Genomic DNA, 17,702 nt, shown 5'->3' on the forward strand with positions numbered 1-17,702 from the left:
TTCAGCTTCGTTCCGAGACAATCTTGAAAACTTCTCCAAAATCTTGAATTAAATTGAGGATCTCTGTCTGAAACTATGGATACTGGAGCTCCATGTCGGGTCACAATTTACTTAAGATATAACTGAACCAATTTATCCATTGAAAACCTCTCATTGATAGGAAAAAAATGCGCTGACTTTGTCAATATGTCAATAATAACCCAGATAGCATCATGATTTGTCTTGGTTCTCGGTAATCCCACTACAAAATCCATCACAATATGTTCCCACTTCCATTCTGGAATGTCCAATGGCTGTATCAGTCCACTGGACCTTTGATGTTCTGCTTTGACTCGCTGGTAAGTGTAACACTTACTTACCCATTCTGCAATTTCCTTCTTCATGCGTGGCCGCCAAAAGTTTTCTCTTAAGTCTCTGTACATCTTCATACTCCCAGGATAAATTGAATATCTGGAGTTGTGAGCATCTTGAAGAATTTCATCTTTTAGCTCGGCTACGTTGGGTATCCATATTCTGGAAGAAAATCTTAATATCCCTTTATCATCCTTTTGACTCCCTATCTCTTCTCCTGTCAAACTATCTCGTTCATGGCTCATGACTTCTTCCTGACATCTTTTTATCTTCTTTAAAAGTTCTGGTTAAAAAGATATTGCACACAACATATCTGTAGACATACTTGGGATACTGACCTCAATTTCAAACTTCTCAAATTCCTTGATTAATTCCTCAGATGAAATTATCATGTTTAACCTTTCTTTTCTGCTAAGAGCGTCGGCCACCACATTTGCTTTTCCTGGATGATAGTTGATGGTACAGTCATAGTCCTTGATCAGTTCTAGCCATCTTCTCTGCCTCATGTTCAATTCCTTTTGGGTGAAAATATACTTCAAACTCTTGTGGTCCGTGTAGATCTCGCACTTTTCTCCATACTGATAATGCCTCCATATCTTCAATGCAAGCACTATAGCTGCCAATTCAAGATCATGCGTCAGATACTTCTCTTAATGTGGTTTCAGGTGTCTTAAAGTGTAGGCTATCACCTTGTCATGCTGCATCAAAACACATCCCAATCCTTTGTACGACGCGTCACTGTAGATCACAAAATTTCCTTGATCATCTGGAAAGACTAGCACTAGAGAAGATACTAATCTATTCTTTAATTCTTGGAAACTCTCCTCGCATTTTTCATCCCATTCAAATTTCAGTTTTTTCCTGGTGAGCTTTGTCAACGGCGTAGCTATCTTCACAAAATGTTGCACGAATCTTCTGTAGTAACCTGCCAGTCCCATGAAACTTCTTACTTTTGTTGGTGTCTTTGGTCTCTCCCAGTTGATTATGGCTTCAATTTTTGCTGGATCCACTTCCACTCCTTTATTGCTAATCACGTGCCCAAGAAATCGTACTTCTTTTAACCAAAATTCACACTTGTAAAATTTTGCGTACAATTTCTCCTGTCGTAGTATCCCCAGAGCTACCCTCAAATGTTTTGCATGCTCTTCTTCTATCTTGGAATATATCAGAATGTCGTCTATAAACACGATCACGAATTTATCCAAATACTTCTTAAATACTCGATTCATCAGATCCATGAAAGCTGCTGGTGCATCGGTTAATCCAAATGCCATTACTAGAAAGTCATATGCCCATATCTGGTTCTGAATGCGGTCTTTGGAATGTCTTCTGGCTTGATCTTCAATTGATGATATCCGGATCTTAAATCAATCTTAGAAAACCATACAACGCTTCTCAATTGATCAAATTAATCATCGATCCTTGGCAATGAATACTTGTTCTTAATGGTCAGCTTATTCAGTTCCATATAATCGATACACAATCACATACTCCCGTCCTTCTTCTTGACAAACAGTATTGGTGTGCCCCACGGGGATACACTGGGTCTTATAACTCCTTTACCCAGAAGATCTTGTAACTGAGTTGCCAACTCCTTCATCTCCACTGGTGCCATCCGGTACTGAGCTTTAGAAACTGGTTCTGTTCCAGGTGCTAAGTCAATTGCAAACTCAATTTCTCTGTCGGGAGGTAATCCTGGTAGATCATCAGGAAACTCATTGACAACTGGAATTGCTTCTAGTGCTGGAACTTCCTTGTTGGTGTCTATCATATGGGCCAAATACGCCTCGCAATTCTGATACAATAACTTCTTCGCTTGAGCTATCATTAAGAACTTCTTCTCTTGCTTACTCCCTCAAAATATTATCTGCTTCTTGCTATCCAAAGTCTGAAGTCTTACTTTCCTATTCTTACAATTAATCTGAGCATTATTCTCTGACAACCAGTCCATTCCTAAGATAACATCAAATTCTCCCAACTTAAAAGGTATTAAGTTGGCATAGAAATGATGTCCTCCTATCTCGATGTCACACCTTGGGCACACTCGGTTGACGGAATCTTGGTTCTTATTAGCTAATTCTTTCATTAATGCTTGTTCTAACAATTTAACTTCATAATGCAGCTTATCGACAAAATTTTGAGAAATGAATGACCTTGTAGCTCCAGAATCAAATAAAACTTTAGCATCTACGAAGTTGACTGGAAGCGTACCTGCAACCACGTCAGAGCTCTGAACAGTATCCTGCATAGACATATTGAATGTTCTGGCTTTTGGCTGGTTCTTGACTAGTGCCCCCTCCATCCTTGGCACACCCTGAGAGGATGGTCCTATGATCTGTGGTACATTTGCACCTTGAGCTTGCTCTTTATAGTTGTTGGTGTAATGTCCTGTTTTCCCGCATCGGAAACATGGAACTTCTGGCATCTGATTGCGGCACTCATATGCATGATGTCCCTTCATATTGCACTTATAGCACACAGAATTAGCTTTGCAAACTCCAAAGTGTTTTCTGCCACAAAACTTACAATCTGGCATTGATGGACGATTGGGCCTCTGCTGATTTGAATTCTGAAAATGGTTGCGTTGTCCTCCACTTCCTGATTGTGGTTTCCTGAATCCCATCTTCCTATTACCCTGGAACTCTGGCCTTTTGTTGAAACGGCCCTGGAAATTACCTTGCTGCTGACCTCCTTCTGAGGTTTCTATTTTCCTTTTCTTCCCATCCTTTCCTTTATGAGACATGTCACTCCTACTTCCGATCACCATTGCTTTTTGAACTACCGCCACATATGAAGTCAACTCAAACATGGCCACCCTATTCTGAATCCAAAATTTCAATCCCTGTTCAAATCTTCTGGCTTTCTTCTCATCCGTGTCAACCTGATCCGGAACAAACCTCGCTAACTCAGTAAACTTAACTTCATATTCAGCGACAGTAAGATCTCCCTGGGTTAGGTTCAAGAACTTGATCTCCATTTAATTCTTCATATACCTCGGGAAATACTTCTCCAGAAACAGCTTAGTAAACCTTTCCAAAGTTATAAACTCATTTCCTTCCAAGGCTCGCGTGGATTCCCACCAATAGTTCACCTCACCCTTCAGAAAGTAATTAACAAACTTGGTCTTCTGTTCAGTCCCTGCTCCGACTAAGTCAAAAGCCTTCTCCATCTCCTTGAGCCATGAATTGGCTTCCACATGATCAGCACTTCCCTTGAACTCAGGTGGCTTCACAACTTGAAATTGCTTAAAAGTCATTGCAGGTGGTGCTGCTGCTTGCTACTGTTGTTGTTGTTGCTGCTGCGTTAGATGCAATACTTGTTGCCGCATCAGTCCTAACATCTGGAAAATCGCTGGATCTGTACGATCCTCGGTACGATCCTCTCCTGAATTATTCCTCCTCTTTGGTGCCATTATTCATATAAGAAATAAGAAAAATATATAACAATCTGTCAACCGTTGTGTCAAATATGTAGCAATTCTTTAGCATATCAAAATTCTCAAACATTATCTCTTCTCAAAATATCATAAACTTGCTACCATATTAACACAAGCGACATGATTATCACATAATCCTTCTTATTATCTCGAGAATAATAACAGAAAGAAAATTGATGAAAAATTATCCAAACCTTTTAAACCCTTGCTCAAAATCTCAAATAAACCAATAAACGGTGGATAGGGTTGTAACACAACCTTCCAACCTCTCTTTCAACATTTCTTACCATCCTCAAAACCAACAAAATAACAAAGCAATAACACAAAGGCCTAAGGCTAAACGCAAAATAGGAAACCTAAACAACTTAACTATAACCCAGCCCAATAACCTAAATTTAACCCTATAAGAGCTAAACTACACGCGCCTATCTTATGTGATCTTCCTATGACTCATCTATGACAATCCTAAGCCTGTTTCAGTGACCATAACCTGTAGCTCTGATACCAACCTGTGACGCCCTCCAAACCCGGGGTCTAGGTTTAGGGGTCACTAGCCAATAAACCATGATAAAATAATCATAGCGGAATAATATAATAACTATGACCCCTTGCATGCAACTGGACCGATCACAGGTTATAGTATGGAACAAGTGAAGCGTTTTTAGCACATAAACGCAGCGAAAATGTAAATTTAATCTTAAAAAAAACCGAAACCCTCCGCAAGATCCATGTGAAAAATAATATTTAATTCGTAGTTCAGTATGTTTACCTTAAGAAGCTTTACATTAATGGAAAGATGGAGGTCTTTAATAGCGATCCAAGAACGATGAACGGAGATCCTTAGCAACTGCTCCTCAAGTGTGAAGCACTCCACTGGTATCCACCAAGAAAACTATATAATGAAGGAGGAGGAGGTGGAGAGAATTAGGGTTTTGTAAATCTTTTTGGTTGAGGCAAAATTAGGGTTTATAATAGTATATTTATAGGCAAAATTTTCAGCTGAAAATTTTCCCATAAAATATTATTATTGTTAACCCTTTATTATTCTCACTAATAATTAAAATACCTTTTAATTATTAATCTTTTTTCTAAACACTTTAGAAATAATTCTCTCACTTGATTTAATTTCCAAAAATTAAATTCTTAATTAATAATATTAAGAACTTTTCTTAATTAATTTATAATCAATAATATCTCATTTAATCAATTATTAAATTTTTTCAAATAATTATTTATTTCATAAATAAATAATTATCAGCCATTATTAATTAATTTCTCCACCATTAAATCATTCTCTTTTATGGTGTGACCCTGTAGGTTCAATATTAAGCCTGCAGTAGAAATAAATAATAATAAAACTATTTTATCATTATTTATATAAATTCTCTAATTCATTAAATATGAGGGATACTTCTCAGCATATCGCGACTATCCGGATAATACGAATTCACTGCTTAGAATACCAAGAACCTATTCAGTGAGTAGTTACCATACAATTAATTCCTTCTACCCTGTAATGTCACGATTAAATACAAGGCATGAAACTTGTGTCAAGCCTATCTTATTTAATCACTTGCTTTCCCATTCACTATGCTTAGTTCTATTTAATGTAAATTAGAAACTCCTTTCTAATTTCATTCACTCTGGCCAGAGATTCCTGAACTAACATAAGTGGATCAGCATTGAACATTCTCTTCCTTCACTGGAAGGGGTAGATCCTTTATTGATCATACACTATCTTCGTGTACAAATTCCTATACCCAGTAGAGCCCTTATAATTGTCCCTTGAGACTAAGAACTAAACCAAAACATAGTTCAGTGTCCACAAGATGACTATGATGACCTCAAGTCTAAGGATACTTGTACAACTATCACTATATGAACAACTGCTGACACGTGAGTGACCTCCATCAGTTGTTTAGCTGTGTGAGTCATGTTCAGTGAACTTATTCTATAATAAGCACCTACATACTAGCTATAGTGTCACCACACAAATGTCTATGAGAACAGACATCCTTCATAATGAAGCAAGCATAATATGTACCGATCTTTGCGGATTATTAATTACCAGTTAGTAATCCTACGACCATGAACTATTTAAGTTTAGAGTTATCATCTTTTAGGTCTCATTATTATGATCTATCACAATCCATAAAAATCTTTACTCTAAACTGTGGTATATCTTATTTAAACATTTAAATAGATAGAGCCCGTAATAAAAACAAAACAAGTCTTTTATTAATATCAATGAAATCAAAACAGATTACATAAAAGTTATTCCTAAATCCTCATACATGATTGGACTTAGGACATATCTCTTTCAATCTCCCACTTGTACTAAAGCCAATCATTCTGGTATCTAATACCCATCTTGTCTTTATGATGATCAAAGTGACTCTAAGAAAGTGGCTTTGTGAGTGGGTCTACTACGTTGTTATGTGTGTCAACTCTCTTGACGTTGACATCTCCTCTTTCAACAATCTCCCTAATCAGATGAAAGCGCCGCAGGACATGTTTGGAATTTTTATGAGACCTAGGTTCCTTGGCTTGTGCTATTGCTGCGTTGTTATCACAATACAACACAATAGGCTCTTCAATGCTAGGAACAACTCCCAACTCAGAAACAAATTTCCTCATCCAAACGGCTTCTTTTGCAGCTATATATTCTGCTTCCGCTGTGGAGTCAGTCGTTATAGACTGTTTGGAACTCTTCCAACTAATTGCACAACCATTCAGAGTAAACACGTACCCTGACATGGATTTGCTATAACTTTCTGATTGAAAACTAGAGTCAGTATAACCCTCTATTTTCAACTCAGATTCACCACCAAAAATAAGAAAAATGTCCTGAGTCCTTCGCAGTACTTAAGGATATTTTTCACTGCTTTCCAGTGGTCTTTACCTGGATTGGACTGATATCTGCTCATCACACTAATTGAATAAGCAACATCAGGCCTTGTACACAACATCCCGTACATGATAGATCCTATTGCTGAAGCTTAAGGAATCTTACTCATACACTCTCTTTCCTCAGGTGTCTTAAGAGATATTTTTTCGGAAAGGGACACTCCATGGCTCATCGGTATGAGACCTCTTTTGGAGTTTTTCATGCTAAACCTTTTAAGCACTTTCTGGATGTATGTACCCTGGGTAAGACCTATCATTCTTCTAGATCTATCTCTATAGATCTTCATACCGAGAATGCAGGATGCTTCTCCCAAGTCCTTCATGGTGAAGTTCTTTGATAGCCATACTTTGACTGATTGTAGCATCGGTATATCATTTCCTATAAGAAGTATGTCATCCACATACAATACAAGAAATGTTACCGCGCTCCCACTAACCTTCTTGTAGACACATGGTTCATCTATGTTAATGATAAAACCAAACTCTTTGATTCTCTCATCAAAACGAATGTTCCATCTACGAGAAGCTTGCCTTAAACTATATATGGTTCGTAGCAGCTTACACACTATGTGTTCATTTCCCTTGGAAAGAAAACCCTCTGGCTGTGTCATATACACTTCCTCCTCAAGTTCCCCATTGAGGAAGGCCGTTTTCACGTCCATTTGCCAGATCTCATAGTCGTAGTAAGCAGCAATCGCAAGCAAAATCCGAATTGATTTTAACAGGGCTACAGGCGAAAAAAGTTTCATCAAAGTCAATCCATTGCCTTTGTTTGAATCCTTTTACCACGAGCCTAGCCTTATAGGTCTCCACCTGGCCATCTGCTCCAATCTTTCTTTTGTATACCCACTTGCACCCAATAGGCTTAATACCTTCAGGCGTCTCAACCAGAGTCCATACTTGGTTGGTATACATAGATTCCATTTCGGATTTCATGGCACTATGCCATTTCTCTGAGTCAACACTACTCATAGCCTCATTATAGGTCACAGGTTGGTCATCATCAATGATTGACAACTCATTGTCATTCTCAATGACAAGGCCATAATACCTCTCAGGTTGGCGAGACACTCTCCCTGTCCTACGAATGGGCTGTTCCACAGAAGGTTGTTCAGTCTGAACAGGTGTTTCCACTTGATCCGTAGTAGTTTGCGCTTCTTGAACTTCATCAAGTTCAATTTTGTTCCCACTGTTTCCTTCAAGGATAAACTCCTTTTCCAAGAAGGTAGTATGTCTGGAGACAAACATCCGATGATCGGTGTAAAAGTAATACCCCAAAGTTTCTTTAGGATATCCCACAAAATTACATTTTACGGATCGAGATTCCAGCTTATCTGGGTCAACTTTCCTGACATAAGCTGGACATCCCCAAATCTTAACGTGTTTAAGACTCGGTTTCCTTTCCTTCCATATCTCATATGGTGTTTGAGGAACAGATTTGGAAGGCACCTTATTCAGTAAATATGCTGAGGTTTCCAATGCATAGCCCCATAGGAATACTGGAAGATTTGCATAGCTCATCATGGACCGAACCATGTCTAACAAAGTTCGATTTCTCCTTTCAGATACCCCATTTAACTGTGGAGTATATGGAGGAGTCCATTGGGAGACTATACCATTTTCTTTGAGATAATCTAGAAACTCTCCATTCAAGTATTCACTACCTGGATCTGATCGAAGAGTTATAATACTGTATTTGGTTTGTTTCTCCACTTCATGTTTATATTCTTTGAACTTTTCAAAGGCTTCAGACTTGTGTTTCATCAGATACACATATCCGAATTTAGATCTATCATCTATGAAAGTAATGAAGTATGAAAATCCACCCATGGCTTGCGTAGACATTGGTCCACATACATCTGTGTGTACCAGTCCTAACAAATCTGTAGCCCTCTCTCCATGTCCACTAAATGGAGATTTGGTCATTTTACCCAATAGACAAGACTCGCATGTAGGATATGATTCAAAATCAAAGGGGTCAAGTAACCTTCCTTATGCAATGTCCGCAGTTTATTTTCACTAATATGACCTAGCCTACAGTGCCATAAATAGGTCAGATTTTCATCATCTCATTTTCTCTTATTAGTTTGTTCAATCTGAAGTAAATCATGCTCTACGTCACATACATACAGACCATTATTTAAAATACCACGTCCATAAAGAACATTATCTCTAAGGATAGAACATTCATTATTCTTAATAATAAATGAAAAACCATCCAAATCCAATATAGGAATAAAAACAATATTCCTCACAATAGAGGGAACGTAATAACAATTATTCAAAATAATAGTCTTGCCCATAGGCATATGTAGACTAAATGATCCTACAGATATGGCCACAACCCTTGCTCCATTGCCCATACGTAGAATCACCTCATCTTTTTCAAGAGTCCTACTTCCCTTTAGTCCTTGCAAAGAATTGCAAATATGAGAACCACAGGCGGTATCTAATACCCAAGTAGAAATTTGACCTAGTGACATATTAACTTCGATCATGAACATGCTTGAATCAGAAGCGGTAGTCTCACTACCCTTCTTCTTCTTCAATTCTGCAAGGTAAACCTTGCAGTTTCTCTTCCAGTGCCCCAATTTGTTACAGTGAAAACAAACAGCTAAATTAGGACCAGTCAACTTGTGAGCATCTAGTATGCTCCGGAGTGATAGTGCAGAAGATATGACGAATATAGTAAATCTGTAAATGATAAACACATAACAACACTTAGCAAATATTCAATTTCATTTCAAAACACTATACGAATCGGGTCTTTATTCATAAGTGTCTCCCACTAGTTTATCTAATTTTTTCAACCCCCTAAGTGAAAATTAAGCATTCATAATGCTATTGGGAATAGGGATCCTACATTCCATTACACAACCTCGGCTGTGGCACGAAACGTCTTGTGATGTTCAATAGGCAGACAACTCTTGTCAATTACATCTTATGTTATTCCCTAATATAAGTTTAGCCTCTTGAATAATTGAGTCATGGCTGTGGCACGATAAACTCAATATTCTAAGTCAAGTCTAACCCAACATTTCGTACAATTAAATCAGTCTCCAACGGCCCATGGCTGTAGCACGTACCGACCTTTAGATTCTAATTCAATGTACACATCTCTATGTAATAGATAAGTATTTCTTATTTCGAAATCAAAGCCCTCGGCTGTAGCATGAAATGACAATGATTTAAAAATAAGAACCACTTTCTACCATGTTGGAAGGCTATGACCGACACAAGCCCGTTGTGTCATTGGCCAATTACTACTTGGTATTATTTAATTTTAGAGGGATTATATTACGTTACAATCATAATCATATTATAAAGAGATTCTTCCTTTTAAATTAAATATTTCAAATCAATAATCGATAATCAGATGATTCCCAGATCGGGTGGAGCATTGTCAAGAGGCGTCACTTAATAACCCTTTCTTACATATAGAAATCTTTTATTGACAGAATCATCCTTTCTCTCAATAATGAAAATTCATATTCAATTACGTGTTTCATAAACACAAGAATCTCATGATCGTATTCATAATATTTATTGTTAAGGCAAGAAACGATTCCTATTCTAGATTTTCTAGAGCACGCCTTATATTGATTTAAGTTCACCTAAATCTATCATCGCATGGTAAACATAGGCATATATCTCATATATAAAATTAAATAAACAAGTAAATGTAAAGTGCACTAAAGTAAATGTGTTTGGTTATGGCCCCATCCTATGTGATCTTTATCAAGCTCATGATAAAGATCAAGGTCAATCTAGGTCAATCTAATATGGTGATGGAAATAAATATAACTACTTATTACATAAGTCTTTTTCTTTGTTTAGATTCTTGTATGCCTCGTCTTCTTCTTTGTATCACCTTCATTGGATAGCCTTCTTGAGTCTTCAATTACATTACATGATTGAAAGTAAAACTAATCTAATGAACTTACAAGAATAACTCGAGTTACATTCGAGATTTATCATTACAAAGATTGACGACATGCAAGTCGTATTTAAAACCAAAATCAAAACCATTACACTAAGGTCGAAAGGCCATAATCATCCACCATGCTCATACAACACATAAAAGCATGTTAAAACACATAATCTGATCTTAACATATCATATTATCCATGATCTAATCATAAAAAGAAAATATGACAAAAATTAGAAAAATCAGAATCAAATCAGAAAAACAAGAATCACTGTTTACGGGCAGTAAACGACGTCAAACGCCTTATAGACGAGTTGTTGATAGCTTTAGCTATCCGTTTTGTTCAGCCGCTCGTTTACCTATGGAATAGGGTATTCATTTACGTAAATCGGACACCAGACCCAGATTTCAGCAAATCTGCAGCAGCCAATTCAGAATCCGTATCTAATATGATTCTCATAATTTGAACAAACATAAATCATGTATATATTAGTATATATACAGATTACATAATCATCTTATGATTATACAACTCACTTGAATATCATATATTCAAAACCATATATATATAAGCATATTATATCAACATCAAATCATGGCGAATCACGTACATGCTCATATATCGAAAACAGTTAAACACATAAACGAATTAAAAACTTTTCGCAAGTAGATCTGATGCCATTGAAGGGTTTTTAGCACATAAATGCAGTGAAAACATAAATTTAATCTTAAAAAAACCGAAACCCTCCGCAGGATCCATGCGAAAAATAATATATAATTCGTAGTTCAGTATGTTTACCTTAAGAAGATTTACGTTAATGGAAAGATGGAGGTCTTTAATAGCGATCCAAGAACGATGAACGGAGATCCTTAACAGCTGCTCCTCAAGTGTGAAGCACTCCACCGGTATCCACCAAGAAAACGATGTAATGAAGGAGGAGGAGGTGGAGAGAATTAGAGTTTTATAAATCTTTTTGGTTGAGGCAAAAATAGAGTTTATAATAGTATATTTATAGGCAAAATTTTCAGCTGAAAATTTTCCCATAAAATATTATTATTATTAACCCTTTATTATTCTCACTAATAGTTACAACACCTTTTAATTATTAATCCTTTTTCTAAACACTTTAGAAATAATTCTCTCACTTGATTTAATTTCCAAAAATTAAATTCTTAATTAATAATATTAAGAACTTTTCTTAATTAATTTATAATCAATTAAATCTCATTTAATCAATTATTAAATATGCTCATTAATTATTTATTTCACAAATAAATAATTACCAGCCATTATTAATTAATTCCTCCACCATTAAATCGTTCTCTTTTATGGTGTGACCCTGTAGGTTCAATATTAAGCCGGTAGTAGAAATAAATAATAATAAAACTATTTTATCATTATTTATATAAATTCTCTAATTCATTAAATATGATTAATTAATAAATTAATCATATTTATTCTACATCCTGAGGGATACTTCTCAGCATATCGCGACTATCCGGATAATACGAATTCACTGCTTAGAATACCAAGAACCTATTCAGTGAGTAGTTACCGTACAATCAATTCCTTCTACCCTGCAATGTCACAGTTAAATACAAGGCATGGAACTTGTGTCAAGCCTATCTTATTTAATCATTTGCTTTCCCATTCACTATGCTTAGTTCTATTTAATGTAAATTAGAAACTCCTTTCTAATTTCATTCACTCTGGCCAGAGATTCCTGAACTAACATAAGGGGATCAGCATTGAACATTCTCTTCCTTCACTGGAAGGGGTAGATCCTTTATTGATCATACACTATCTTCGTGTACAAATTCCTATACCCAGTAGAGCCCTTATAATTGTCCCTAGAGACTAAGAACTAAACCAAAGTATAGTTCAGTGTACACAAGATGACTATGATGACCTCAAGTCTAAGGATACTTGTACAACTATCACCTACATACTAGCTATAGTGTCACCACACAAATGTCTATGAGAACAGACATCCTTCATAATGAAGCAAGCGTAGTATGTACCGATCTTTGTGGATTATTAATTACCAGTTAGTAATCCTACGACCAGGAACTATTTAAGTTTAGAGTTATCATCTTTTAGGTCTCATTATTATGATCTCATCACAATCCATAAAAAGCTTTACTCTAAACTGTGGTATATCTTATTTAAATATTTAAATAGATAGAGCCCGCAATAAAAATAAAACAAGTCTTTTATTAATATGAATGAAATCAAAACAGATTACATAAAAGTTATTCCTAAATCCTCATACATGATTGGACTTAGGACATATCTCTTTCAACAAGCACTAATACTAACCAACTGTTATTATAAACCATAAGTCTAATTAGTTTTACAGATTATTCAAATTTTTATTACAAACCTCTAGACTATTCAAGCGTCCCAAAACAGTCTACCTGGAAAACACACCAAACTATCTACAAGCACTTGACTTCTGATCAAACCTTGAACTCAAGCCTGCTCTGACTTAGCTGAAAGATTAGATTGATAAACAAGTATGAGCGAAGAGATTCTCAGCAAGTGATATGAAGTTTGTAAGTGAACAACAATAACAATATCTGAGTAAAAATCAAAGTTGATATAAATTTTAAAGTTTAAGCGACATTTTAATCAAACACAATTATGCACCATGATGTTCCTGATGATCAGTCATGAAACAGCACCGGTATCCCACAGCCATACCGTTAATATAGGTATCGATATCCCGCAACCATACCGTACCTATTGGATATCCATAAAAAAGGCATATACTCGCCTAGTAAGATATTACACTTTCGTATAATAGTTCACGGTGGACCGGTACCTCGGCCTCTTACGCTAACCAATAATCAATTAACAAAATAAATTTTGATTAAAGGAGTCAGATCAATGACATCCTTATCTATTCAACTCCCCATGTCACATGGTATGGAGTTATCTCAACAACTGATGGCGAAATAACCAGAACAATTAGTCATTCGCTAATCTCAATTCAATGTTTCACTGTATAGAGTATATCTAGATAGTATAGTTATTCACTATCTATCAAATCAAAAGATTGGTTCTAGCAGAATGATTGCTAGAATAAGAGAATGTCAATAAACATAGGAGTATTGATATTCAATGCGCTATCAGAGTATTTATAAACAAGTCTTATATTTTGAATTTGTAAAATAATAAGCTATTCTGAATTTAGAATAGGGGAGAATACTTGCCTGGTATGCTCAATAACTTTTTACTAAAACCTTGGCTTATAGCTGCTGGATACCAACTCGGTCTAATACTTGACTGCACTCCTTACTACTTGATTTTATAAACAAAAGGACTATCTTAACTGACAGAACCAAACTCAATCGACGTAATTATACATCTTGACATCTACCCGATCGTTTATAACTAAGCATGGCATTTTAAAACTATAAACAGATAGCATGCATATCACATAGCACGTAATCATGTCATTTATATATCATGTAATCAAATAATTCATGTAACACATAAGTCAGGTTGTCAAAACATAGGTTTCAGTATATTCAGAATTAAATTCGGGTCACTAATAATATTTACCGATCAGATACCGTCTTAAACTGATACACAAATCAAATGTCAGTACAGTACAAAAGAAATTAGGACTCAAAGGTATTTTTATTGAAAACGTAATATTTTTCTAAGTCTATATGAGTTCGTTTCGTATTAAACGGACGAATGGTTTATTTATTATGAATAAAATAAGAAATAAATGGAATTAAATCAATTAATAATAATATTAATTGACTTTGAAAAACCAAAATATATTTTTTAAGAGTTTAAAAATAATTTTTAGGAATTATTCGAATTAATTATAAATAATTTACATTTATTTAACTATTTATAAATAAAATTATTTAATTAAATGATTTTAATCAAATAATTAAATTCATAAATAATTAACTAAAATAAATTATAAATAATTAAATCAAATTAGATTTTTGAAAATAATAAAAGAAATAATTTTAGGAATTTAAAATAATTAAGAAAGTAATTTTTAGAATTTAAAAATAGTAAGTAAATGATTTTTAAACATAAAATAAATGATTTTTGGAAATAAGAAAATGATTTTAAAAGAAATTGTAAAAATAGAAAATACAGAAACAGGTTTTAAGATTTAGTTTTGGGAAATACAAGATCAAAGTCGGGTTATGCTAACTGAAGTCGGGTCGGGGACTTCAACCGGATTGCCAAGAACTCCAGTTGAAGGTCGACCGGAATCTGGGTTTTTCCCAGAAACCGGCGACTTCGCCGAAGTCCGGCGAGCCCCGATACCCCTCCCCAAACTCAACGATTCTTGCCCGTTTTCAACACAAATCAGTTCACCAACATCCCAGGAGTTCATATCGATGCATAACATCAACAACAAATGTTCTAAGCAAGAATTCCGATCGTAACGGAAACAAAACCTGCCACAACTCCGGTGAAAAATCGATTCTAACCAAATCGAAATCGAGTTTCCAGTTGCAAAACAAAGCTTAGGGCAATTAAAAACTATCCCAATCATCACAACTCATCAAGAACATCATAATAATCCAGAAAATCAATTTGAAAAATAAAAAAAACTTCGACTTTAATATTCCGGGAATCAAACAACACAAATTTATAATCAAATCGACTAGAAATCATCATCTAAAGCTACTGGTAACAACAAAATCAACCAACAATCATCACAAATCAAAAACGATTCTCAAAAACAAAAATACCCAAAAATTTCGACTTTTATAAATAAGGCACCTCAGATCAAGATATTGATACCAATAGAAAGCTCTCGTCGAGAGGATGATTTTGACTACCAGAACGTCTGATTTGGTTTACTAGATCGATCAAAAACCGTGATTGAAGTTGCTGCAAGGAATTTCAACCCAACAACCTGTTCTTGATTTTATGGATTTTCTGAAATTTTTATAAAAATAATGAATAAAATAAATAAATGGCTGGTATTTATATATTTACAGAAATTATACCCCAAAATATTTTAAGGGTGTTTTTATCCCCTAATTATAATAATTAGATCCAAAAATAATAATTAGGGGGAATAATTTTAAAAATAATTAAATATAAAATTAATGTCAAAATTTCCGAAATATTGCGAATAATTCAAAAATACAAAAATAAAGGGTATTTGAAATATGAAATTTTTTATAAAAATAAAACACATATTTTTTGGGGTTTAACGTCCTGATGGGGTCCCGGTCCGTCTATTTTTGAAAAACAAAACGATATTTAAATTAACAGAAAAACCCGAATACGCTTAAAATACATTCCATTGCACATAAACGAGATAAAACAGGTACATTGATAAAGACGTAATTAAATACGGGTCCAATTTACAGACCGATTCATATAATTACAGTTTAAACGCATTTTAATCACTCAAATTTCTTTTATTCGCACGGAAACACACATAACAGCTATAACATCTAATATCATGGCAATAATCACTTTAAATTTATAAAACACATAATTTTTATTTATTTATAATATTCACATAAATTTTCCCAGATATTACAGATTATCAGAATAATCCTGCTTCTTCGTAGCATCTAACTCGATCAGTTTCTGTTTTCTCACATGCATAGGCATATCTTCAGGAAAGAAAAGATCATCCTCAGGATCTGTAATAGAATTAGAACATTAGTTTCTTCACCATCATTAAATTCTTCAACAGCAACCAGATTTTGCACTAATCATTGAACTTCATCACCAGCTTCAGCATGTAGAATAGAATTAGAAATTTGTGTAATATGTGATCCAGTGGCTTCAGAAGCTTCCACACCTTCAGCAGTTAACTCCACATTCTTAAGTATTGTACATAAATGAATTGGAGCTTCAAGATTAACTTCCAGAACCTCGGTTCCTGTAACATGTTGTGGTGATTCTGAAATGGATGAAACTTTATGAATGGACTGTTGTGCTACTACATCTTCAGCAACAACATGGATTTCCTCAGGTGATGGAAAAGTAGAATAAATGGACTGTTTTTTAACAAACACATGGATTGTCTCATGTGGTGGAATAGTAGATTGTATGACTACAAAAAAGTATCAGTACTCAGACTTGCAGGGAGATTAATAGCCCTTGGTACATCAGAGTGTTCTTGATGTTCAACAGACTGCTGTTCAACATCTGTTTCATTAGTACTCTGAGCTGCAAACATATAACAAATAAAACTTAATCTCTCTATTCTTTTAAAATAGTCTCACTACTCCTCACACCACACATCTCATGGCTTTTAATCGTCAGAGCTTCCTCACAAGGATTACTAAATCCTATCTCTCATCTACCGCTCCCTTTTCCTGGAAGGATCATGCCTCTCTTAAATTCTGTTTTTCTCTCAATCTTTTCACACATCTCACAGAAAAAGACTCAGAAAGATTGTCCTATATAAATAAGAGGTGGCTAAAGAAGGGTGATATGTGGTCATACAACTAAAATAGTCCTTAAATAAGGTCTAGGAGTAATCATGCCAACATGATTTATATCATGAAAAATAAATACTGAAAGAACTAGATCAGTATTTAGAATAAATACTGATAAAGTAATAACAATATTTATACCTTGTGAATACACAATTTAGCTCACAGTCGATACTGTGGTTATGACAGTTATTGTTCATCAATAATGAGAACCTCCATTTGAATTGGAGAGGATTTGATCAGGTTACTGTCATGTACTATGATCTCAAACCTTGTTCTTCTTACAAAGAACTAACACTTGAATGTGTTTATTGAAAGCTATCACAGAGTGTTAGTAAAAACTGATGAAACCTATGTATCTCTGTTAGTATCATTAAGATCTACCTCAGCAAGTAGTCTTTAACCAACTAAATGTTGTTTTTGAGTGGTAAACACAATTCAAGAATTATGTCACTTGATTTTTGGTAACATTTGAGAAAAGAATTCAAGTGTTTCAGTTGTGAGAAGAAATTTAAGATTTAAGATGTGTAATGTTTAAGAAATGAGTGTGAACAACTTTCTTGATGAGCAAAAGAAAGTTTCAAATATTTTGAATAGAATATAACACTCAAAGATAATAATCCTCATTGAGTA

Source organism: Apium graveolens, chromosome 4 (assembly GCF_009905375.1).
Source record: "Apium graveolens cultivar Ventura chromosome 4, ASM990537v1, whole genome shotgun sequence".
Taxonomy (NCBI): Eukaryota; Viridiplantae; Streptophyta; class Magnoliopsida; order Apiales; family Apiaceae; genus Apium; species Apium graveolens.